The 24,943-nt window shown below is 44.6% G+C and overlaps 1 pseudogene; it reads right to left on the bottom strand.

Moving 5' to 3' along the window:
* Positions 1-24,943, bottom strand: part of LOC111751097 (casein kinase II subunit alpha'-like) — a 64,297-nt pseudogene that overhangs the window by 30,888 nt on the left and 8,466 nt on the right.

Genomic DNA, 24,943 nt, shown 5'->3' with positions numbered 1-24,943 from the left:
TATATTCAGTGACTAGGCTCGTTTTACTCTCACATGGTGTTCCCCAATAACTCAGCCTTTATCTGTAATAAAGGCGTTATTTTAGACCTCTCGATGCCACTCCTTTGTCTTAATTCTCAAATTGTTGAGAACTCAGGAAGGAGAGAAGTGTGCAATTCGTGGGCCTCTTGGGAGGCCCCCAGGATTTTGCTTCATTGCATTGGCCAGAGCTGTGTCATAAGGCCACCCTGGCTGCAAGGGAAGATGAGAAAGGGCTTATTTTGCTTTTCCAGCCTTTATATCGAAAGGCAGCATAACAACCACTGATCTGTTAGTGGAAGTTTGCATGTTGCTATGATGCTGAACAGGTCGCAGCAGAGTTTCCAGACTAAGATGGACTAGGAAGAAAGGCCTGGTGATCTATTTCTGAAAATCAGCCAGTAAAAACCCTGCAGATCACAGTGGCCTGATTTGCAACTGATCATGGAGATGGCACAGGATCGAGCAGTGTTTCGTTCTGTTGTGCATGGGGTCACCATGGCGAGGGCCAACTCAACGGCAGGTAACAATAACAACAACAAAGGAAAAGAGGTTTAGAATGGCGGTCGAGTTAGCTGTGTCTGTCATGGAAGTCATCCAGCTCCTTGCTCTTAAGATCAGGAGCTTTGGCGTTACCTGGGAGCTTGTTAGAAATGCAGACTATTGGGCCTACTCCAGGCTACTGAATCAGAGTCTGTATTTCACAAGCTCCCAGGTAATTCTGGTGCACATGAATGTTTAAGAGGCACTGTGGATCAGGGGTTCGCAAACTACAACCTATAGGCCAAATCCAGACTGTGTCCGGAAATAGAGTTTTGTTGGAACACAGTCACTCCCATGTGTTTACATATTGCTTTTTATGGCCTCTTTTGCACTACGGTGACAGAGCTGAGTAGTTGTGACAGAGACCATATGGCCTGCATGACCAAAAGCCAAACCAAACCCATTGCTGTTGAGTGGATTCCAACTCGTGGCAACCTCATGTGTTACAGAGTAAAACTGCTCCACAGGACTTTCTTGGCTGTAATCTGTACAGAAGCAGATTGCCAGAACTTTTTTCTGCAGTGCACACTGGGTGGGTTCAAACCACCAACCTTTTGATAAGTAGCCTATAATACCCACTATCTGACCCTTTACAGAAAACCATTTGCCAGCTCCTTGTCTGTATTTTACAGGAACCCTGGCAGTGCAGTGGTTAAGAGCTCGGCTTGGCTGCTAAACAAAAGATCAGCAGTTCAAATCCACCAGCTGCTACTTGGAAACCCTATGGGACAGTTCTATTCTGTCTTAGAAAGTCGCTATAAGTCGGAATCGACTCCATGGCAATGGGTGGTTTTTTGGTCTAGATCAAGTTAAGAGTTGAAAGCATGGCTTGGATAAGAGAGGTTTGAAAGAGAAGATAAGTTGATCTTTTCTGAAGAGTGAAAAAAATATGAGACTACTTCAGGGTAACAGGTAAGAGCCAGTACAGTGGGGGACATGGGTAGGAAGAAAGACAGGATGAGATCTCGCAGGAGGGGTGGGGTGGACTCCAGGATGTGGGTTATAGGAAAGGACAGGCATATGGAGGTGGGTTGAGGATCTAGGTAATTGTTCAGGTGGAAAGAGGGGCGGTGACTGACTCCCGGTTGGGTAGCCTTGGCATTTTGAATATCCCACAATTCCTAGCATACGACCTCATACAGGGTGGGGACTAATGAGTGTTTTTGGACTTGAACATGGCTCCCACACAGTATAGATGCTGAAGTTCCCCACTGAGCACTTTGCTTTCAAAACTCCAAGACAGTGTGTCTTTCCACAGCCCTGAGGGATACGGAGGGGGCCGGAGAGTCTTATTCTCACAACACATCTGGGGAATTGTGGTCAAGAGAGGGCCGGTGACTACCCAAGACCACCAAGCCAGAAGGCAGTCCTCCGCTGGGCTAGAACGGAAGACTCTCCACCAAGACTTTTCTTGCATGGACACTGCATGAGAACTGCAGGCCTCGGGTGAGGAGAGGCCGGGAGCAGGGGTTTCCACCCAGGAGGGGTTTCTGTTCGTTTATGTTGGCTGCCAAGGGACTCCAGTTATCTTTGTCAACAAATCAAAACAAGATTTGAGGTTTTTCGAGGAGGCCTCTGATTTAGAGATACCTGTGCCCAAAAGCGAGGATTGCATTTCTACACTGCATTGAGCTCTGGCTGGAATGCAGGCCGGATGGGAGCCAGAGGAGAGCGGGGTGAGAGTTTCTGCCAAACGCTGGGGCCTCAGGGGGCCCAGACTGGACAGGAGTGGAGGACGCCAGCAGCAGTCTTTATGGGCCTCTCGTTTCTGGAGGCTCATCCTTCTCCCCCTTCCTTTCTCCGCAATATCCTTCGACTTCAACAGCTTCCCCAGCTGCCTGAGGTCTGTTCCCAAGGGCCTAGGCTCCTGTGCAAGCTCTGGAGGCCTCAATTCCTGTTCCCAGGCCCTTTGAAACTTTCCTAGGCTGTATCCCAGCCCCCAGCAGCATTTCCTAAAACACCCATCCATGTTGCCTTTGCCTGCCTGGGTTCCCCGAAAGCAGAGGCTGAACAAGCTTGGATGCATGTGGTTTAATTTTGGAGGTGATCCTAGAAGCAGAACTTGGGAGGTGGGGGGTGCATTAAGGAAGAAGGAAAAAGCAATATACAGTTGTGTTGTTAAGGTTGTTTTTGTGGGCAGTGGGGCTTGATTCCACCAAAGCCAAACCTGTTGTCTTTGAGTCAATGCTGACTCACGGCAGCCCCATGTGTGACAGAGTAGAACTGCTCCATAGGAGTTTCTTGGCTGTAGTCTTTATGGAAGCAGATTGCCAGGCCTTTTTTCTGTGGTGTCACTGGGTGGGTTCGAACTTCCAACCTTTAGGTTTAAATTAAACCTAAATCAAAGATGTGGTGAAACCCATGTGAAGTTGTTTACTATGGATTAGTAAGTAAACACAATCAAGCCCATGCATACTTGCTTACTGTAAGCCTTTGTGTACCTTGCTTACTCGTTAACCCGTGCCTGGGTTTAATAGTCGAGCACAAACTGTTTTCGCCACCCAGGGACCTTGACCCTGAGAAGGATGAGATAATTTGTTACAGTGGCTGGGTGTGCTTCCATAATTAACTTCCCTTTTAGCCCCACTCAAGATTTGCGTTCTAAAATACTCTTACAAGAAGTGAGAGAACTTATTCCTGCTTCTTATTCATTACCCCTCCTCGTCTTCTTCACTTTTCTCATCTTCTTTCAAGCCCTGCTGACAGATGTTTGGGTGACCCCAGAGCAAAGCTGCACTGTCTGAGGAGGTAACTGTCTGCTGGGTTGGGCTTGGGGCCATCAAACCTTCCATTGACTTGAAGAGCCCTCGAGTGATGGAAGAGGATGAGTTTGGAAGTCAGACTCCTCAAGGTTCAAATCCTGGCTCTGCTGTTTACTTGCTTGGTGGACTTGTACAAGTTGACTAATGTCTTTGAGCCTCAGTTTCTTCTTCCGTATAATGGGGATAAGCATTCCTATATGTAGACTTGTTATGAAGAGTAAGCAACATAACAGCTGCAAAGCACATAAGGCAGTGTGTTTATTTATGCATTTACTTATTCACTCATTCATCCATTCAGAATATGTTTATGGAAAATCTGCTATGTGTTAGGTTCTGGGAATCCAAAGATAAATAACATATGATTTTTGCTCATGACATTCTCAAAATCCAGTGGCAGAGACACACAAATGCGCCCCAATTCCAAGGGTCATGTGTCAAGGGCTCAGGCAAAGGAGTGTGCAAAGTGCTTGTCCACATGGGGAAAGGGGTGCTCATGGGGTGCTTCGCTTGAGAGATCTATCTGGAAAGCTGACATCTGAAAGACAAAGGTGGTGTTTTTAGGTGGTTGACAGGGAGAAGCAGCCACCAAAGCCAGAGGTAGAGTTTTTCCTTCGCTGAGTTGCAGTGTTGTCTCGTGGGAAATGTTAATTTCTGCTTTGCCTCGTTTCTGGGGGCTTGGAATTTGAACCATCCCTGAAGGATCTAAGGAATGGTGTTATCTGCAGAACAAGATAAAGCGACAGCACGTTGGCAGTTGACAGAACCCATCCTCCTTCACCCCTGAGCCCTGGGGACTGGTCCCCAGAGGCTATCTCTGAGGACAGAGAAGGCAGGGGGCCCAGGGACACAGCTCCATCCAGGGAAGAAGGAGAAACACGGCCAGGGCCTCCCTGAAGAAGCCTGCTGGTGCCCGTTTATATTTAGCCAATAAAATGAAATGTGCCTGTGAGGGTGAGTGTAAATTTTCATTTATTACTTTGTGAGAAAACTCCCACACAGGCTTCTCTAGCAAAGGAAGATTTGCAAAGAATTTCTGGCAGAAGTAAGGTATGGGTTTTATTTCCAGTGGGCTAAATGGGACGCTTTGTCGCCAGTGTTTGTCAACGTGTCACCATTCAGAAGGAAAACAAAATTGGAGGATCCATTTCTGGCTGAACATGTTCACTAGTTAACATATATTCACTGAACAGCCACTTGGTGCTAGGTGCTAGGGGTATAGTTGTAGCCAAGTCAGATGTAGGATCCCCTTTATGGAAGAGGTAAGACAGATAATAAACAGTTAACATGGTTCCATGATGATGGAGGATCATGAAACAAATGAAGACCAAAGTATCAGCCTTATCAATGGCTATGAAAGACCCGGTAGTCCACTAAATTCAGAACTCTTTGGTATCAGGGAGACTGAGGAAGCTGGATGAGATTTGAGGGCAACTTAGAGCCTTTTCTGTCTCCCCAAGTCTAGACCTTGGGACCCATCTGTGCAGAAAAAGCCCTGGCTCTCTTACCCAGCCAGCCTCAGTCATATTGCCAACTAGAGAGAGACTGAGAGAGAGGTCAGTGTAGAAAATGGGATGTGTTGGAAATACATTGGGTAGTGTATCAGTCAGGGTTTGATCAGCACAGAGAGGCAAAGTGATCATGATGGCATAGGGTGAGATAATAGGGATTAGAACTCACACAGTTGTAGGAGGAGCTGGGAAAGCAAGGTCCAGTGAGAGGAATGAGAGATTCAGAGAAAAGTCATTGACCAGCCGTCTTAAAGGCCTAACATGGGTGGACAATGTGGAGCTTTTAGGGAAATCGGGGAAGCCAGGCACGCCCAGGGCTGGAGAGAGAGACCATGAAGGGGAGCTGGCAGAGAAGTCTAAGGAGGGCCACTGCTGCTGTGTCTAGTGGTAAGCTTGGATTTGCTGTTGGTCAGCAGGGCTGATAGCTGAGGAAAAACCTAGTTAGGGTAGAGTGACGACCAGCTGGGAGCAGGGACACCAGTGTGGTGTGTTGCTTGCTGTATCTAACCATGAGGACCTGCTACCAGTACTAACTTCAATTCTGCTTTTCATATCTTGTGCAAATTCTTCTTGTCATCAATTCTAACTTGAAAACATACAGAGAATGAGATTCTGTCATAGTTCCAGCTTAGCCAAATTTACATGGAAACTTGCAGAAACAGAGGAAAAAGCATATGATCCAGCCCTGGAGAGAAGAGTCCCCGGTGCAGCTGGGTCTCAGCCTTGGGAACTTGGGATTAGCTTAAGGCATGATTCAGCTCCAGATACCTTCTGTCAAGAGTGTGTTCACTCAAAATCCAGGTTCCTGGGATAGTGGCTGCAGTTGACCTAGTCTGAGCAGAACCAATTCTTTTGGCTTGTAATTTGCAACCCACTACTTTTTTTTTTTTTTTTTTTTACTACTTAGGAAACCCTGGTGGCATAGTGGTTAACAGCTACGGCTGCCAACCAAAAGGCTGGCAGTTCGAAACCACCAGGTGCCCCTTGGAAACTCAATGGGGCAGTTCTACTCTGTCCCATAGGGTCGCTATGAGATGGAATTGACTCAATTGCAACGGGTTTGTTTGTTTGTTTTTAGAACTACTTAAGAAAATAAAAATCCTCACAACTGGGCCCATAAATCACATCACGATAAACAGTGAAGGAGATGAAGTTGTCAAGGATTTCATTCTACTTCAATCAAAAATTAACTCCCATGGAAGTCAATTCTGATCCATAGCAACCCTCCAGGGCAGAGTAGAACCTCCCCATAGGGTTTCCAAGGCTGTAACCTTTACGGAAGCAGACTGCCACATCTTTCTTCTGCAGAACGTCTGATAAGTTCAGAAGCTGACCTTTCAATTAGCAGCCGAGTGCCCTGCACTACCAGGGCTCTTTCCCATAGATGCAACAGTCAAGAAACCAAAGGACACACTTCACTGGGCAAATCTGCGGTAAAAGACCTCTTTGAAATCTTTAAAAGCAAAGATGTCACTTTGATGACTAAGGTGCACCTGACCCAAGCCATGGTGTTTTCAACAGCTTCATATGCAAGTGAGATGAAAAACGAAGACTGAAGAAGAATTGATGCATTTGAATTGTGGTGCTGGCAAAGAATATTGAACACACCATGGACTGCTAGAAGGATGCACAAATCAGTCTTAGAGGAAGTACAGAGAGAATGATCCTTAGAAGCAAGGATGGAGAGACTTCATCTCATTTACTTTGGACATGTTATGAGGAGGGACCAGTTGATGGAGGAAGACATCATGCTGGGTAAAGTAGAGGGTCAGTGGAAATGAGAGAGATTTTTAAAAAAATAATAATTTTTATTGTGCTTTTTTTTTTAAGTGAAAGTTTACAAATCAAGTCAGTCTCTCACACAAAAACTCATATACACCTTGCTACACACTCCCAGTTACTCTCCCCCTAATGAGACAGCCTGCTGTCTCCCTCCACTCTCTCTTTTCGTGTCCTTTTCGCCAGCTTCTAACCCCCTCTACCCTCTCATCTCCCCTCCAGGCAGGAGATGCCAACATAGTCTCAAGTGTCCACCTGATCCAAGAAGCTCACTCCTCACCAGCATCCCTCTCCAACCCATTTTCCAGTCCAATCCAAGTCTGAAGAGTTGGCTTCAGGAATGGTTCCTGTCCTGTGGCAACAGACAGTCTGGGGGCCATGACCACCGGGGTCCTTCTAGTCTCAGTCAGACCATTAAGTCTGGTCTTATGAGAATTTGGGGTCTGCATCCCACTGCTCTCCTGCTCCCTCAGGGGTTCTCTGTTGTGTTCCCTGTCAGGGCAGTCATCGGTTGTAGCCAGGCACCATCTAGTTCTTCTGGTCTCTGGATGATGTAGTCGCTGGTTCATGTGGCCCTTTCTGTGAGAGAGATTCTTAATGAGATGGATTGCCACAGTGGCTGCAACGTGGGCTCAAACACAGCAAGGATCGTGAGGATGACGCAGGACTGGGCAATGTTTCTTTCTGTTATACATAAGGTCGCTATGAGTTGGAGCCCACTGGACAGCACCTAACAACAACAACAGACGTACTTGGGGTTGATAGAGGGGGTGTCCTCAGGGAAGCTGTGCTGGGCCGACCAAAAGAAAAGGAGTCAATCCCAGCTTTGTGGATTTTTCCACCATTGTTTCTAGAGAAAGCTCATTCAAATTTCAAGTTTTCTTAGAATACAGCTCCTGCAGCAAGACCACTTAAGAGTTCTCCTCTCCTTCTTCAGAAACCACAGCCAAGGAGTACCACTGGATGACAGAGTTAGGATTTAAAATGGTTTTGACAGGCTGGACAATTTGAATGGAGAGAAAATAAACACAGGCTACAGAAATCAACTGTGCAAAACCCAGTTTGTGTGGATAATATCCTAGGAGCTTTGGTTTCCGGAGCTCCACTGAGTCAACAGGAGGATGCGGCTCTAGAAGTTTGACATCATCCAAAGTCCTCTTACCAAAAGCTGGACTCCAGGACCAGACTGTGGGCAGCCACCTTGCACTGCACAGGTCAGACCACATGCAGAGGAGGAGGTGATGTGGGGCAAACTGGACCTGGAGCTGGAAGCCAGCCCTGCCTTAGGCCTGGGACCATGCGCAGGGCATCCCAGCACCCTTGTCTGGCTCTTGTCTGTAAAGCAAGTGGTTGACATGTCTCGCTCTGATGTTCTGTGATTCTGTGAGCCCCTTGGCCTTCACCTCTGGTACCACAAGGGAGGCATCAAAAGAGGGAAACTAGCAAGGAGAGAGGACTAGAAAATGTATCCTAGATTTAGGAATTGGGGCAGGAAAGGCTTGGGGAGGACAAACACCTCACTCAAAAGGTTTCTGCATTGACTCAAGAGAACACTGATTCTAATTCTTGCACAGATGGACTCAGGGTTTCAGCTCAACATAGCAAAGAATATTCTAATTGAATGGGCCCCCTGTGAAGTGGTAAGAGCTTCCCCTCTGGGGGTGTTCAAACAAAGGCTTACCCCTGCCCCTAGGAATGCCCATGTAGGGGATTACACCAGGTGGTCTTCTTAGATGAACCATTTTCTCAGGAGGTACCTTCAGCACTGAATATGCCAGCTCACAGCAAATCGGCCAACATTGATGAACTCCTACCGTGTGCCTAGGAGTCCCTAGGTGGTGTGAATGGTTAACACGCTAGGCTGCTAACCGAAAGATCGATGGTTTGAGTTCACCTTGAGGTACCTCGGAAGAAAGGCCTGGTGATCTGCTGAAAAATCAGCTATTGTAAGCTCCGTGGAGCACAGCTGTACTCTGACACACGTGGGTTCGCCATGAGTCAGAATCGACTAGATGGCAACTGTACTGGTGGTGTGGCATTGCTGATATTTCTGAAACTATTGCAAATGAAATGCCTGTGGCTTGGGAAGGAACACACCAACCTGGGAGAATATAAAACACACACATACGTACATGCATGTGTGTGCACACACACAAATTTCACATCTCCTTTTGCAGATTACGTTTCCAGGGAAATAGACTCTGAGATGGAGATTTATGTGCTGAAAGTTGATTGGGGAGTGTTCTGGGGCTCAGCACCTGGAGGGAGTGAGGGGAGCAGGTCTGGTGGGAGGGAGGAGTTGGATTGTGATGCGGTTGCAACAAAGGGGTGCCCCAACTCCATGGTGAGCTCTGGGGTCAGAATGACCCTTCAGAAAATTTCCAAATTGAGGCAAGGGGCCAGCCCTAGAGCTCCTGCCTTGGCCCATCCTTGGACTCGGCTATCCCCAGGGAAGGGTGTAACCTTTGAGGCAGCTCCCTTCCCGGGGGACCACCACAGAGGACGATTCCCAGGGAGGGACTCAGCTGTGAGATCTCTTCAGCAATGCTCTTGGCAGCTGCGGGATTGAGTGCCTTGGTCTTGAAGGGGGATCTGGAACACATACCCCAACACCCACTAAAACCAGCTGCTATCAGGTCAACTCTGATTCGTGGTGACCCCATGTGTGTCAGAGCAGAGCTGTGCTCCGTAGGGTTTTCAATGGCTGAGTTTTCGGAAGTAGCTAGCCAGGGCTTTCTTCTGGGTAGACCTGAACTACCAATATTTGGCTAGCAGCCCAGTGTGTTAACCATTTACACCACCCAGGGACTACCCAACACTCACCACACTTCCTTAAGGCTTAATCCAGTCCCTTCCCCCTTGAGGTCATCTACTCTGCCTTTGGCAGGAGCTCTGCCTCCTGATGGTATCCGTTCCGTGTCTCTGCCACAGCATTCAACCAGGCCGGGACACTATGGTCTCCACTCAATTCATTTGTAGCTTTTTGCAGGAATTTCCTAGAAGCATATTTCCTCTTTCCCAGCTCTCTAGTCAATATGAGAACGTGACTACTTCTCAAAAAGAGGAGGACATTCTGTCTTATCTCTGGCCTGCCAACGGTTTTGCTTTTTTCAAAAGAAGACTTAAAGTATTTTTGACTATGGAGAGTTTAATCTTTCTGAAAGAACCACTGTTAGTAACAAACTTCCCATAAAGAAGTGATCCCTGACCTCAGCTGTTTTGTTGACAGGCCTCAGCTGGGTCCTCTCCTCCCCACGGTGGAAGTTGCTAAAGAACTGCAGAATTCCAGAAAGGGATGTGGTAGTGTCTCCTTCCTCCGTCCCTCCCCCTCCCACTTCTTCCTTCCTTCCCTTTTCCTCAACTGTCTGAAATCAAACAAGTGAGTTTCTAGCCAAGGGAGGGCAGAAAAAGGAGGAGAGAGAGAGCACACAAGAGTCCGCTAAAGAGGTAGCCAAAACTATCTAGTTGTAAGCAATTTCCTAAGTCCCTATTCTAGCTCTGCTCACTGTGGTTCCCAGACCAGCAGCTCAGTGAAGCTGAGGTTTTGAAGTGCAGATCTAAGCCTCATCCTCTCTGTGGTTGGGGTCCGGGAACCCCAGTCTTCACACGCCTTCAAGTGTTTTTTGAGAAGCACTGTAAACCTATTTCATCCCAGCCAGAGTTTAGAATTAGCTTGGGCAGAATGGGCGACTGGTGGTCCTGCAGAGACTTTGAGGGAGCAGCAAACTATGCCCCCCCACCCCCATCCCCCCCTGCAGAAATCCTCTATCTACCCCTCCCACCTGCCACCTGTGCCTAAAAAACTGGCAGTTGTCATTCTGTCTTTGTTTAAATGAAAACTCTAAAATAGGCAAGTGTATTGTCTTAGTTACCTAGTGCTGCTGTAACAGAAATACCATAAGTGGGTGACTGTTACAAATAGAAATTTATTTTCTCACAGTTTAGGGGGCTAGAAGTCTGAATTCAGGATGCCAGCTCAAGGAGAAGGCTTGCTCTCTTGTTATCAGCTCTGGAGGAAGGTCCTTGTCTCTTTTGAGCTTCTGTCACTGGGCGATCTTCATGTGGTTTGGCATCTTTCTTCCCTCATCTCTGCTTTTCTTGCTTGCTTGTTTAATTTTTTTATATCTCAAAAGAGATTGACTCAAGATATAAAAAACCCTACACTAATTCTGTCTCATTAATATAACAAACATAACCCATTCCCAGATGGGATTATAACCACAGTCATAGAGGTTAGGATTGAGAATAAAAATTTTCGGGGGACACAATTCAATCCATAACATGTATGAAGACCATAGTTTGTTGGTGGTTACCAGAAGCAGGTGGGAGTGAGGGGGAAAGGAAAACACAAGGCTTGGGGGACACTAAGCTTCTGTTAATGTTGATGGAAAAATGGTCAATGGTCATGGTTATATAACATGATGAATGTAATTAATGTCATTGAACCGGACAAGTGACGATTGTAGAAATCGCGAATGTTCCGTTACCTGTATACTTACCACAATTAAAAAAAAATGCAACCATTCCAACACTTCTCAGCACACCATCTATCTCCACTCTTTGCTTCCCCTTTCCCTCCCCAAGGAAAGGTTTTTGAAGAGAGTGTTTAAAGATATAATGAAAACACCTGGGACTCCAGGAACTGGGGTGGGTAGTAACCAACGTGGTGGTGGGAGCTATTTTAGGGCTCAGGAGACTCTGCTCCCAAGGTACTGGTTGTAGGTGACAAATGGCCTTAGTTTATTGATCATAAACCAAGGGCCAAAGGACCAACTCATTGTTTTACACCTGGCTCTGCTACCTACTTCTAGCACCTGTCTAAACCCAGAAGACACTGGAGCCTATGACCCTGCATTAATGACAGTAGTCTATTGCTTAACAGTAATGTAATTAGCTGAAAAACTCATTGTATCTCTTTTAAGGGGAAAACCGCTGATATATGCTTAGGTCTCCATAAGCATTTTAAGAGCACGCTGGGAACACACAGAGTCTTGTATGCCTAAGGATTTTTTTTTTTTAATTAACTTTTATTGAGCTTCAAGTGAACATTTACAAATCAAGTCAGACTGTCACATATAAGTTTATATACATCTTACTCCGTACACCCACTTGCTCTCCCCCTAATGAGTCAGCCCGCTCCCTCCTTCCAGTCTCTCCTTTCTTGACATTTTTGCCAGCTTCCAACGCTCTCTGTCCTCCCATCCCCCCTCCAGACAGGAGATGCCAACACAGTCTCAAGTGTCCGCCTGATATAATTAGCTTGCTCTTCATCAGCATCTCTCTCCTACCCACTGTCCAGTGCCTTTCATGTCTGATGAGTTGTCTTCGGGGATGGTTCCTGTCCTGGGCCAAGAGAAGGTTTGGGGACCATGACCGCCGGGATTCCTCTAGTCTCAGTCAGACCATTAAGTATGGTCTTTTTATGAGAATTTGGGGTCTGCATCCCACTGATCTCCTGCTCCCTCAGGGGTTCTCTGTTGTGCTCCCTGTCAGGGCAGTCATCGGTTGTGGCCGGGCACCAACTAGTTCTTCTGGTCTCAGGATGATGTAGGTCTCTGGTTCATGTGGCCCTTTCTGTCTCTTGGGCTCTTAGTTGTCGTGTGACCTTGGTGTTCTTCATTCTCCTTTGCTCCAGGTGGGTTGAGACCAATTGATGCATCTTAGATGGCCGCTTGTTAGCATTTAAGACCCCAGACGCCACATTTCAAAGTGGGATGCAGAATGTTTTCATAATAGAATTATTTTGCCAATTGACTTAGAAGTCCCCTTAAACCATGGTCCCCAAACCCAAAAAGAAAATGACCTGGAGATTGAGAACTCCTTCCCCAGAGCCTCCTGGTGCCAGCCTCCTTAGAGCTGCCCTTTCCGGGAGGGCGGGGCTGTGAGCAGGACTGTGAGAGCCACCCCCCTTGCCTCTGCCATTGCCCAGGTGTAGCCATTGTCCACCGGGCCTCAATGAATACGCAGCATGACTTTGGCACTCAAGCCTGGCAATTTCTAGGATTGTCATTATTTCCCCTATACAGCACAAACTGAATAGGAAAACTACTGCCCACCAAGGGAGAACAGAGAAGCTTTGTGTTTCCAGAGTTCCCTCTGCAGTTCACTGGAGTTGGTAAACCAAGGGATGCACAAACCATTCAATAAAGCTAGGAACCGAGCTTGTCCGGAATAATGCATCCAGGTCAGGTGCTTCAAATTCGGAACTGGGAGCTGGGAATTAGGCCTTGAAGATTCTCTTCTTGCCGCCCACTCTATGTATTCCTGGAAAATGTCCCTCTGGTTTCCCTTTGATCAAAATGACAATTATTAGGTAGTTTGGGAGGATAATTCTGTAATGTTGCTATGAAACTTCTTTAAAGCTCTGTTCAAAAATAGTCGAAATGGTGCTTTATACTGTTATGGGGAAAGATGATTCAGACTCTTTGAGAAAATAGTTTCTGGGAAGATAGTACAGGAGAAACAAACAAACAAATACCCAAAGCAAACCAAACAGTTGCCATTGCAGCTCCTTGTGTGTCAGAGAACTGTGTTCCATGGGGACTTTCGATAGGCGATCTTTTGGAAGTAGATCTCCAGGCCTTTCTTCCGAGGTGCTCTGGGTGGACTTGAACCTCGATCTTTTGGGTTAGTAGCTGAGTGTGTCAACTGTCTGCATCATTCAGGGACTTCAAAGGCCTGATTACTGCCACCTTAAACTGATACCTGCTGCTTGATCAGCCTTCACCACAAACACAGGACTCTGAATCAGGTTCCTGGGTCTGAGACAGCCTAAGCTGGAAAACCGGTGGTCATCTATGACAACAGAGGAGACTCATGCCAATTACCTGGAAACGAATTCATTTTCTCATCTTTCTTCTGAAGGTGAAAACCAAAACTAAACCAGTAACCATTGAGTCAATTCTGACTCATGCATAGTCATATATGTGCAGAGTAAAACTGTACACCATTGGGTTTTCGAGGCTGTGACCTTTCAGAAAGGAGCCCTGATGGTGCAGTGACTAAAGCATGTGGCTGCTAACCAGAAGGTCGGCTGTTCCAACCCACCAGCTACTCTGCAGGAGAAAGATGTGGCAGTCTGTTTCAGTCTGCTTATAGCCTTGGAAATCCTATGGGGCAGTTCTACTCTGTCCTATAGGGTAGCTATGAGTTGGAATTGACTTGATGACGTGTTTGATTTTTTGTTTTTAACCCTTTAGAAGCAGATTGCCCGGCCTTTCTTCTGAGGTACCTTGGGTAAGTTTGTACCTCCAACCTTTTGGTTGGTAGTCAAGTTCTTGATTATTTGCACCACCCAGGGACTCCTTATATGAAGGTACAGCTGAACAGATTGTAGTAGACACTGTTAGTGCCTTTAAACTCCTCCTTCAGTGCCTATCAACAGACTCCCAATGGCCAGTGCTTGCATTTCTTTGCCTGAGGACTTTCTCTGGCCAAGAAGGCTTTCTCTGGCCCATTGTCTTGGCTGCCTGTTTGGCAGGCTGGAACATCAGGAAATTAATGCCCTGCCCCGCCCCCCCACCCCAACTCTGAGCAGCCCTCAGTAATGACTGGCAGGAGTTGGTGTAACAACACCCCAGCTTCTGGCCTCTTCAGGTGAGATATGTGGTCTGAGGTGTGTGTTCTATGTTAGCTACCAGAGCTCCTCAGTGGGAGTGAGCCTCAGTTACCCACAGTGGTAAGGGGTTCTTCAACACACTGTTTAGGCTGCTTTCCCCAGCCTGTCTGACTTCCCACTCCCCTACCTATCACCTCCCAAATGAACTGCAAGTAGTCACTGACTTACGAAGTATTCGAGTTACAACAAAATGCCCTAAGACCATCTTTTTTTTTTTTTTTTTTTAATACATTTTACCTCTAATAACAGGTACCACATACAAGTTGCAGTACATAATTCGTTGGTGTTATTCTCAGATGTTCACTCTCAGGTGTTCGATTTTATGATTTACTGTTTGTTATAGATTGAATTGTGTCCCCCCAAAATGTGTTGTAAATCCTAACCTCTATGCCAGTGGTTATAATTCCGTCTGGGAATGGGTTGACTTTGTTGTTAATGAGGCAGGATTAGTGTAGGGTGTATTTTGGGTCAATATCTTTTGATATATAAAGGAGATTAAACACATGAGAAACAGAGATGGCAGAAGAGAGATGCCAAGCCCCATGAAGACCAGCCAGCAGCTCAAAGAGACAAGGGCTTCCTCCAGAACTGACAGAGAGAAAGCCTTCCCTTAGGGCCAGCACCGTGAATTCTGACTTCTAGCCTCCTCAACTGTGAGAAAATAAATTTCAATTTGTTAAAGCTGCCCAATTGTGGTATTTCTGTTACAGCAGCACTAGATAACTAAGACACTGTTCAAAAGACTGCCCTATATCATGCTACGGCCTGGTCTACAATGAAGTTGGTGTCAGTGTTGGGAGTTGTAATGGGCAGAAAATTCCAATCATTTGATCAGGATAATACAATGGAAGAGATCGGTGGAAAAATCATCCGTATGGCAAAAACGCTGAATTTAGAACTTGAAATCGCTGATGTGGAACAACTCATAGATCACGAAGAAGGGGAATTGACAGATCAGGTCTTAATGGATTTTGAAGAGGAAAGAAATACTGAAGAAGAAAGGAATAATGAGGAAGAGGAAGGAGAGAAGTTGTCAAAAAATTTAACAGTGAAAGGATTAGCTGGAATTTTTTCTAAACTAAATCAGGGTCTTCAGGTGCTTGAAAACATGAAGCCAAATGCTGATAACTTTGCTAAAGATGATAAGCAGATTTGGGAGGTAGTGAGATGTTACAGCAAAATACAACAAAAAAAGAAAAGGGCTATACAGATAATTCTCACTAATTTTCTGACTAGAAGTGCCATCCCCAATCCCAGGGATACTCCAAATGATCCAGAACCTTCCACAAGGGGAGTCAGAACCACAAACGACAAAATGCCAGCGTTGTCCAACTCTCCTTCCTCACTGGAGTAAATTTTTATGATTTGTGCATTTTTTATGTGTGCATTTGTCCAGGCATGGAACAGTAACATGAAATTTGCCTCCAAGAATTGGAGGGTACTGAGAGACTGAAGAAAGAGGAGGGCAACTCCAGGGTAGCAGCAAAGAAGTTTATCAGGGAGACTTACATATGAGGCAGGTCCTGGGCAGCAGCAGGACCAAAGCAGATCTCTGTGTCCCACAGCGGGAGGGCAGAGGTTCAATAGTGGTGGTGGACAATAGTGGCTTCATGCCAATGGCTTACATTAAGAATGCAAACTAGATCCGGGGCCAAGATGGCGGACTAGGTGGACGCTACCGCGGATCCCTCTTGCAACAAAGACTCGGAAAAACAAGGGAATCGATCACATACATAACAATCTACGAACTCTGAACAACAAGCACAGACTTAAAGACGGAAAACGAACAAATACAGGCAGACAGCGACTGTTTTCAGAACTAGGAGCCAGCGCACCAGACAGGTGACCTTCAGAGCTCGATCTGGGGCAGAGCCCAAGGGGGCAGACGGCACAGAAAGGGGGCCCATCCCTTCCCCCCGAACCCATCCCGGGAGGAAGTCTAGCAGGTTGGCGCGGGCAGCGTAGGGGCCCAGCCGGAGGGAGAAGCACCCGGGAGGCAGTAACTGATCTGGGAGGGGGGAGAACAGCGTCCCAGCTGGGGTGCCGTCCCGCCGGGAGTTAGGCGAGAAGCTGACGGGGCGCAAGCGGGGGGGGGTCAACTATATTTCCCTAAAGTGACCCCAGGGCGGGGCCCACACGTTCGTGCGGGAAGACGCACACCCAGTCTGCGCGTGCGGCGCGGCACACCAGAGGGAGAAATCCCTGGAAGTGTCTGGTCTCAAAGCAGGGAAAGCAGCATCCCAGACGGGGAGCCATTCCGCTGGGATCTGGGCGCGCGCGCGCGCGGGCGGGGCATGAGCACGGGGTCCATTTTTATTACCCTGAATTGACCCAGGGGGCGGGACCACCTGGTAGTGCGAGTGACGCCCTCCCAGTTTGAGCGAGAGGTGTGGCACACCGGAAGGAGAAGTCCCCGGGAGGAAGTGATTGGTCCCGAAGCGCAGAAAGTAGCGTCCCAGACGGGGTGACGTCCTGCCAGGACTTGGGCGCGCGCACGAGCGGGGCGTGAGCGCGGAGTCCATTTTTATTGCCCTGAATTGACCCAGGGGGCGGGCCCACCTGGCCGTGCAGGTGACGCCAACCCAGTTTGCGCGACAGGTGTGGCGCTCCGGAAGGAGAAGTCCCCGGGAGGAAGTGACTGGTTCCGGAACGGGGAAAGCAGCGTCTCAACCCGGAAGTCATCCCGCTGGGATTTGGGCGCGCGCACAGGCGGGGCGTGACCGCGGGACCCAATTATAATTGCCTGAATAGACCCTGGGGGCGGGCCCACCCGTTTGTGCGGGAAACGCCCACCCAGTGCCCACGAGCGGTGCCGCGCACCGGAGGAAGTCCCCAGGAGGAAGTGACTGGTTTCCGAGCAAGGAAAGCAGTGTCCTAGCCAGGGACCCGTCCAGCCCAGATTTTGGCGAACGGGGGCGGAGCGTGAACGTGGTGTTCAGCTCTATATTCTGTGGTGCTACACTCCTAGCTCTCAGATCCTCCCCCACCCTCCTCAGGCGACCCCATTAACATCCGAATACCCGGAGCCAGAGAGAGAATTCAGATAGGGATCTGACTGCATTTTTTTTTAGCTAACTACTTGGAAAATCTAGTTTCACAGTGATGGCTCGGAGACAGCAGTCCATATCAAACCACATAAAGAAACAGACCATGACAGCTTCTCCAACCCCCCAAACAAAAGAATCAAAATCTTTCCCAACTGAAGATACAATCCTGGAATTATCAGATACAGAATATAAAAAACTAATTTACAGAATGCTTAAAGATATCACAAATGAAATTAGGATAAATGCAGAAAAAGCCAAGGAACACACTGATAAAACTGTTGAAGAACTCAAAAAGATTATTCAAGAACATAGTGGAAAAATTAACAAGTTGCAAGAATCCATAGAGAGACAGCATGTAGAAATCCAAAAGATTAACAATAAAATTACAGAATTTGACAACGCAATAGAAAGTCAGAGGAGCAGACTCGAGCAGTTAGAATGTAGACTGGGACTTCTGGAGGACCAGGGAAACAACACCAACATAGCTGAAAAAAAATCAGATAAAAGAATTAAAAAAAATGAAGAAACCCTAAGAATCATGTGGGACTCTATCAAGAAGGATAACTTGCGAGTGATTGGAGTCCCAGAACAGGGAGGGAGGACAGAAAACACAGAGAAAATAGTTGAAGAACTCCTGACACAAAACTTCCCTGACATCATGAAAGACGAAAGGATATCTATCCAAGATGCTCATCGAACCCCATTTAAGATTGATCCAAAAAGAAAAACACCAAGACATATCATCATCAAACTTGCCAAAACCAAAGACAAACAGAAAATTTTAAAAGCAGCCAGGGAGAAAAGAAAGGTTTCCTTCAGGGGAGAATCAATAAGAATAAGTTCAGACTACTCAGCAGAAACCATGCAGGCAAGAAGGGAATGGGACGACATATACAGAGCACTGAACGAGAAAAACTGCCAACCAAGGATCATATATCCAGCAAAACTCTCTCTGAAATATGAAGGAGAAATTAAGATATTTACAGATAAACACAAGTTTAGAGAATTTGCAAAAACTAAACCAAGACTGCAAGAAATGCTAAAGGAGATTGTTTGGCCGGATGACCAATAATATCAGGTACCAGCACAACACAAGGTCACAAAACAGAACGTCCTGATATCAACGCAACTCAAACAGGGAAAGCACAAAAACAAACAAATTAAGACTAATTCTAATAAATAAATAAATAAACAAAATAATACACACAACAGGAAATCATGGAAATCAATAGATAAACGATCAAAATAATCAAAAAGAGGGACTAAATATAGGAGGCATTGAACTGCCAGATGGAGAGTGATACAAGGCGAAATAGAAGGATACAAGTTAGGTTTTTACTTAGAAAAATAGGGGTAAATAAAAAGGTAACCACAAAAAGGAATATCAATTCCATAACTCAAGAAAAAAGCCAAGAAAAACGTAACGACTCAATAAACACAAAGTTAAACATTATGAAAATGAGGATCTCACAAGCTACTAAGAAAAACGTCTCAGCACAAAAAAGCATGTGGAAAAATGAAATGGCCAACAATACACATGAAAAGGCATCAAAATGACAGCACTAAAAACTTACTTATCTATAATTACGCTGAATGTAAATGGACTAAATGCACCAATAAAGAGACAGAGAGTCATGGACTGGATAAAAAAACACGATCCATCTATATGCTGCCTACAAGAGACACACCTTAGACTTAGAGACACAAACAAACTAAAACTCAAAGGATGGAAAAAAATATATCAAGCAAACAATAAGCAAAAAAGAAGAGGAGTAGCAATATTAATTTCTGACAAAATAGACTTTAGACTTAAATCCACCACAAAGGATAAAGAAGGACACTATATAATGATAAAAGGGACAATTGATCAGGAAGACATAACCATATTAAATATTTATGCACCTAATGACAGGGCTGCAAGATACATAAATCAAATTTTAACAGAATTGAAAAGTGAGATAGACACCTCCACATATATAGTAGGAGACTTCAACACACCACTTTCGGAGAAGGACAGGACATCCAGTAAGAAGCTCAATAGAGACACGGAAGATCTACTTACAACAATCAACCAACTTGACCTCATTGACTTATACAGAACTCTCCACCCAACTGCTGCAAAATATACTTTTTTTTCTAGCGCACATGGAACATTCTCTAGAATAGACCACATATTAGGGCATAAAACAAATCTTTCCAGAAACCAAAACATCGAAATATTACAAAGCATCTTCTCAGACCACAAGGCAATGAAGCTAGAAATCAATAACAGAAAAACTAGGGAAAAGAAATCAAATACTTGGAAACTGAACAATACCCTCCTGAAAAAAGACTGGGTTATAGAAGACATCAAGGAGGGAATAAGGAAATTCTTAGAAAGCAACGAGAATGAAAATACTTCCTATCAAAACCTCTGGGACACAGCAAAAGCAGTGCTCAGAGGCCAATTTATAGCAATAAATGCACACATACAAAAAGAAGAAAGAGCCAAAATCAGAGAACTGTCCCTACAACTTGAACAAATAGAAAGTGTGCAACAAAGGAATCCATCAGGCACCAGAAGAAAACAAATAATAAAAATTAGAGCTGAACTAAATGAATTAGAGAACAGAAAAACAATTGAAAGAATTAACAAAGCCAAAAGCTGGTTCTTTGAAAAAATTAACAAAATTGATAAACCATTGGCTAGATTGACTAAAGAAAAACAGGAAAGGAAACTAATAACCCGAATAAGAAACGAGAAGGACCACATCACAACAGAACCAAATGAAATCAAAAGAATCATATCAGATTACTACATAAAATTGTACTCTAACAAATTTGAAAACCTAGAAGAAATGGATAAATTCTTAGAACAATACTACTTACCTAAACTAACACATTCAGAAGTAGAACAACTAAATAGACCCATAACAAAAAAAGAGATTGAAACGGTAATCAAAAAACTCCCAACAAAAAAAAGTCCTGGCCCAGATGGCTTCACTGCAGAGTTCTACCAAACCTTCAGAGAAGACTTAACACCATTACTATTGAAGGTATTTCAAAGTATAGAAAAAGACGGAATACTACCCAACTCATTCTATGAAGCTACCATCTCCCTGATACCAAAACCAGGTAAAGACATTACAAAAAAAGAAAATTTTAGACCTATATCCCTCATGAACATAGATGCAAAAATCCTTAACAAAATTCTAGCCAATAGAATCCAACAACACATCAAAAAAATAATACACCCTGATCAAGTGGGATTTATACCAGGTATGCAAGGCTGGTTTAATATCAGAAAAACCATTGATGTAATCCATCACATAAATAAAACAAAAGATAAAAACCACATGATCTTATCAATAGATGCAGAAAAGGCATTTGACAAAGTTCAACACCCATTTATGATAAAAACTCTAACCAAAATAGGAATTAAAGGAAAATTCCTCAACATAATAAAGGGCATATATGCAAAGCCAACGGCCAATATCACTCTAAATGGAGAGAACCTGAAAGCATTTCCCTTGAGAACGCGAACCAGACAAGGATGCCCTTTATCACCGCTCTTATTCAACATCGTACTTGAAGTCCTAGCCAGGGCAATTAGGCTAGACAAAGAAATAAAGGGTATCCAGATTGGCAAGGAGGAAGTAAAGCTATCACTATTTGCAGATGACATGATCGTATACATGGAAAACCCTAAGAAATCCTCCAGAAAACTACTGAAACTAATAGAAGAGTTTGGAAGAGTCTCAGGATATAAAATAAACATACAAAAATCACTTGGATTCCTCTACATCAACAAAAAGAACACCGAAGAGGAAATAACCAAATCAATACCATTCACAGTAGCCCCCAAGAAGATAAAATACTTAGGAATAAATCTTACCAAGGACGTAAAAGACCTATACAAAGAAAACTATAAAACTCTGCTACAAGAAATTCAAAAGGACACACTTAAATGGAAAAACATACCCTGCTCATGGATAGGAAGACTTAACATAGTAAAAATGTCTATTCTACCAAAAGCCATTTATACATACAACGCATTTCCAATCCAAATACCAATGTCATACTTTAAGGGAATAGAGAAACAAATCACTAATTTCATATGGAAAGGAAAGAACCCCCGGATAAGCAAAACATTACTGAAAAAGAAGAAGAAAGTGGGAGGCCTCACCCTACCTGATTTCAGAACCTTTTTTTTATATAGCTACAGTAGTCAAAACAGCCTGGTACTGGTACAACAACAGGCACATAGACCAATGGAACAGAATTGAGAATCCAGATATAAATCCATCCGTTTATGAGCAGCTGATATTTGACAAAGGACCAGTGTCAGTCAATTGGGGAAATAATTGTCTTTTTAACAAATGGTGCTGGCATACCTGGATATCCATTTGCAAAAGAATGAAACAGGACCCATACCTCACACCATGCACAAAAACTAACTCCAAGTGGATCAAAGACCTAAACATAAAGACTAAAACAATAAAGATCATAGAAGAAAAAATTGGGACAACCCTAGGAGCCCTAATACAGGGCATAAACAGAATACAAAACATTACCAAAAATGATGAAGAGAAACCAGATAACTGGGAGCTCCTAAAAATCAAACACCTATGCTCATCTAAAGACTTCACCAAAAGAGTAAAAAGACCACCTACAGACTGGGAAAGAATATTCAGCTATGACATCTCAGACCAGCGCCTGATCTCTAAAATCTACATGACTCTGTCAAAACTCAACCACAAAAAGACAAACAACCCAATCAAGAAGTGGGCAAAGGATATGAACACACATTTCACTAAGGAAGATATTCAGGCAGCCAACAGATACATGAGAAAATGCTCTCGATCATTAGCCATTAGAGAAATGCAAATTAAAACTACGATGAGATTCCATCTGACACCAACTAGACTGGCATTAATTCAAAAAACACAAAATAATAAATGTTGGAGAGGCTGCGGAGAGACTGGAACTCTCATACACTGCTGGTGGGATTGTAAAATGGTACAACCACTTTGGAAATCCATTTGGCGTTATCTTAAACAGTTAGAAATAGAACTACCATACAACCCAGAAATCCCACTCCTCGGAATATACCCTAAAGATACAAGAGCCTTCACACAAACAGATATATGCACACCCATGTTTATTGCAGCTCTGTTTACAATAGCAAAAAGCTGGAAGCAACCAAGATGTCCGTCAACGGACGAATGGGTAAATAAATTGTGGTATATTCACACAATGGAATACTATGCATCGATAAAGAACAGTGATGAATCTCTGAAACATTTCATAACATGGAGGAATCTGGAAGGCATTATGCTGAGCGAAATGAGTCAGTTGCAAAAGGACAAATATTGTATAAGACCACTATTATAAGATCTTGAGAAATAGAAAAAACGGAAAAGAACACATACTTTTGTGGTTACAAAGGGGGGAGGGAGGGAGGGAGGGAGGGAGAAGGCTTTTTATTGATCAATCTGTAGATGGGAACTGCTTTGGGTGAAGGGAAAGACAACACTCAAAACAAGGAAGGTCAGCCTAATTGGACTGGATTAAAAGTAAAGAGGTTTCCGAGATAAAATGAAAGCTTCAAAGGTCAGCGAAGCAGGGGCTGGGGTCTGGGGAACTTGGTTTGAGGGGACTTCTAAGTCAATGGGCAAAACAATTCTATTATGAAAACACTCTGCATCCCACTTTGAATTGTGGCACCTGGGGTCCTAAATGCCAACAAGCAGCCATCTAAAATACATTAATTGGTCTCAACCCACCGGGAGCAAAGGCAAAGGAAGAACACCAAGGTCACACGACAACTAAGAACCCAAGAGACAGAAAGGGCCACTTGAACCAGAGACCTACATTATCCTGAGACCAGAAGAACTAGTTGGTGCCCAGCCACAATCGATGTCTGCCCTGTCAGGGAACACAACAGACAACTCCTGAGGGAGCAGGAGACCAATGGGATGCAGACCCCAAATTCTCATTAAAAGACCACACCTAATGGTATGATTGCGACTAGAGGAATCCCAGAGATAATGCTCCCCAGAACTTCTGATGGCACAGGACAGGAACCATCCCCGAAGACAAATCATCAGGCATGAAAAGGACTGGTCAGTGGGGGGGAGAGAGATGCTGATGAAGAGTGAGCTAATTAAATCAGGTGGACACGGGAGAGTGTGTTGGCAACTCTTGACTGGAGGGGGGATGGGAAGATAGAGAGAGAGGGAAGATGGCAAAATTGGCACGAAATGAGAGACTGTAAGGGCTGACTCAATAGGGGAAGAGCAAGTGGGAGAAGGGAGTAAGATGTATGTAAACCTACATGTGACAGACGGATTGGAATGGTAAATGTTCACTTAAAGCTTAATAAAAATTAAAAAAAAAAAAAAAGAATGCAAACTATAGTAAAGTAGTGGACTGCATGAAGGCACTCGTTTGGCCTCACAAACCTTTTCTCCTTCAGCCCATCCCTCGAGGCCAGCTCCTATAATGTGGTGTGCCCCCTCTTGTGCCGTGGAATGAGAGATCCTGTTCCCTCCCCACTGGGAACAGATACAGGAGTGGGGTTGGCCAGGTGCTGTGTGGTGCCCGCATATGTGCGAGACACAGTGAAAGTTACCATATTCCCAGAACAAGGGGAAGGCTTCCAACTCCCAAAGACAAATAAAGATTGGATTTATAAAGAAACTGGTAATAAAAGGCAATAATAATGAAAACTAAAAAAAAATGTGGCATTTGATTTACTTCAGAACCAACTTATGACAGAGTTGTTGGAACAGAACCCTGTCATAAGTCAGAGGCTGCCAGCAATTGACAGGATAAAAAATCCAATAGATGATCTAGAAGTTAATGTCAAGATAATTTCCCAAAATGGAGAGGAAAAAGACATCTCCTTCTACCCTTTGGTGAAGAGGACAGGTAATCATAACAGAGAATCAGTCAAGGAGTTCCAACTCTTCAATTACTACTTTTACTGAATCTCACAAGGTTTGCTTTATTTCATTGTCATTCACTCGTAATTATTTCATCATTTTTCGTGGTGAATTTTTCTTTAGTCAATGAGTCATTTAGAACTGTGTCTTTTAGTGTAAAACATAAAGACTTTCTTTGTTTTTGTGTACTGCCAGGGATATGAGAATCCCAAATTTATGCCCACCCTTGGCACAAATTCATGTCCTAATCACTCATTTAAAAAACAAAAAACCCTCTGCCGTTGAGTTGATTCTGATGCATAGTGACCCTATAAGACAGAGTAGAACTGCCCCATGGGGTTTTCAAGGAGCACCTGGTGGATTTGAACTGCCAACCTTTTGGTTAGCAGCTGTAGCTCTTAACCCGTACTCCGCTAGGGTTTCCAAATCACCCATAACTGACTCTATTTCCACATATGGATTGAGAAGAATGAGCAGGCAGACATTTTTTTGTCATCATTCATGGAAAGAACATTATTTTCTTGACTCCCTGTGATGCACAGCACTTGAAGCCTCAACTCTCAAAGCTGTATGATCATAAATCCCCGTCTCCTTCCTTGTATATTCAGTCTCTGTTTCCCCCTACACACCTTCAATTCGTACAGGCACTGTGTGGTTCAAATTCCACTCTTTGCTTTGACCATAGCATCCCTCTTCATTTTTGGCACGTGTGGGGTTTCCTTTTTTTACCTTTGAACTGAGC

The sequence above is a fragment of the Loxodonta africana genome, chromosome 24 (assembly GCF_030014295.1).
Source record: "Loxodonta africana isolate mLoxAfr1 chromosome 24, mLoxAfr1.hap2, whole genome shotgun sequence".
NCBI classification, from domain to species: Eukaryota; Metazoa; Chordata; class Mammalia; order Proboscidea; family Elephantidae; genus Loxodonta; species Loxodonta africana.
This window is presented reverse-complemented; position numbering and strand designations above follow the sequence as displayed.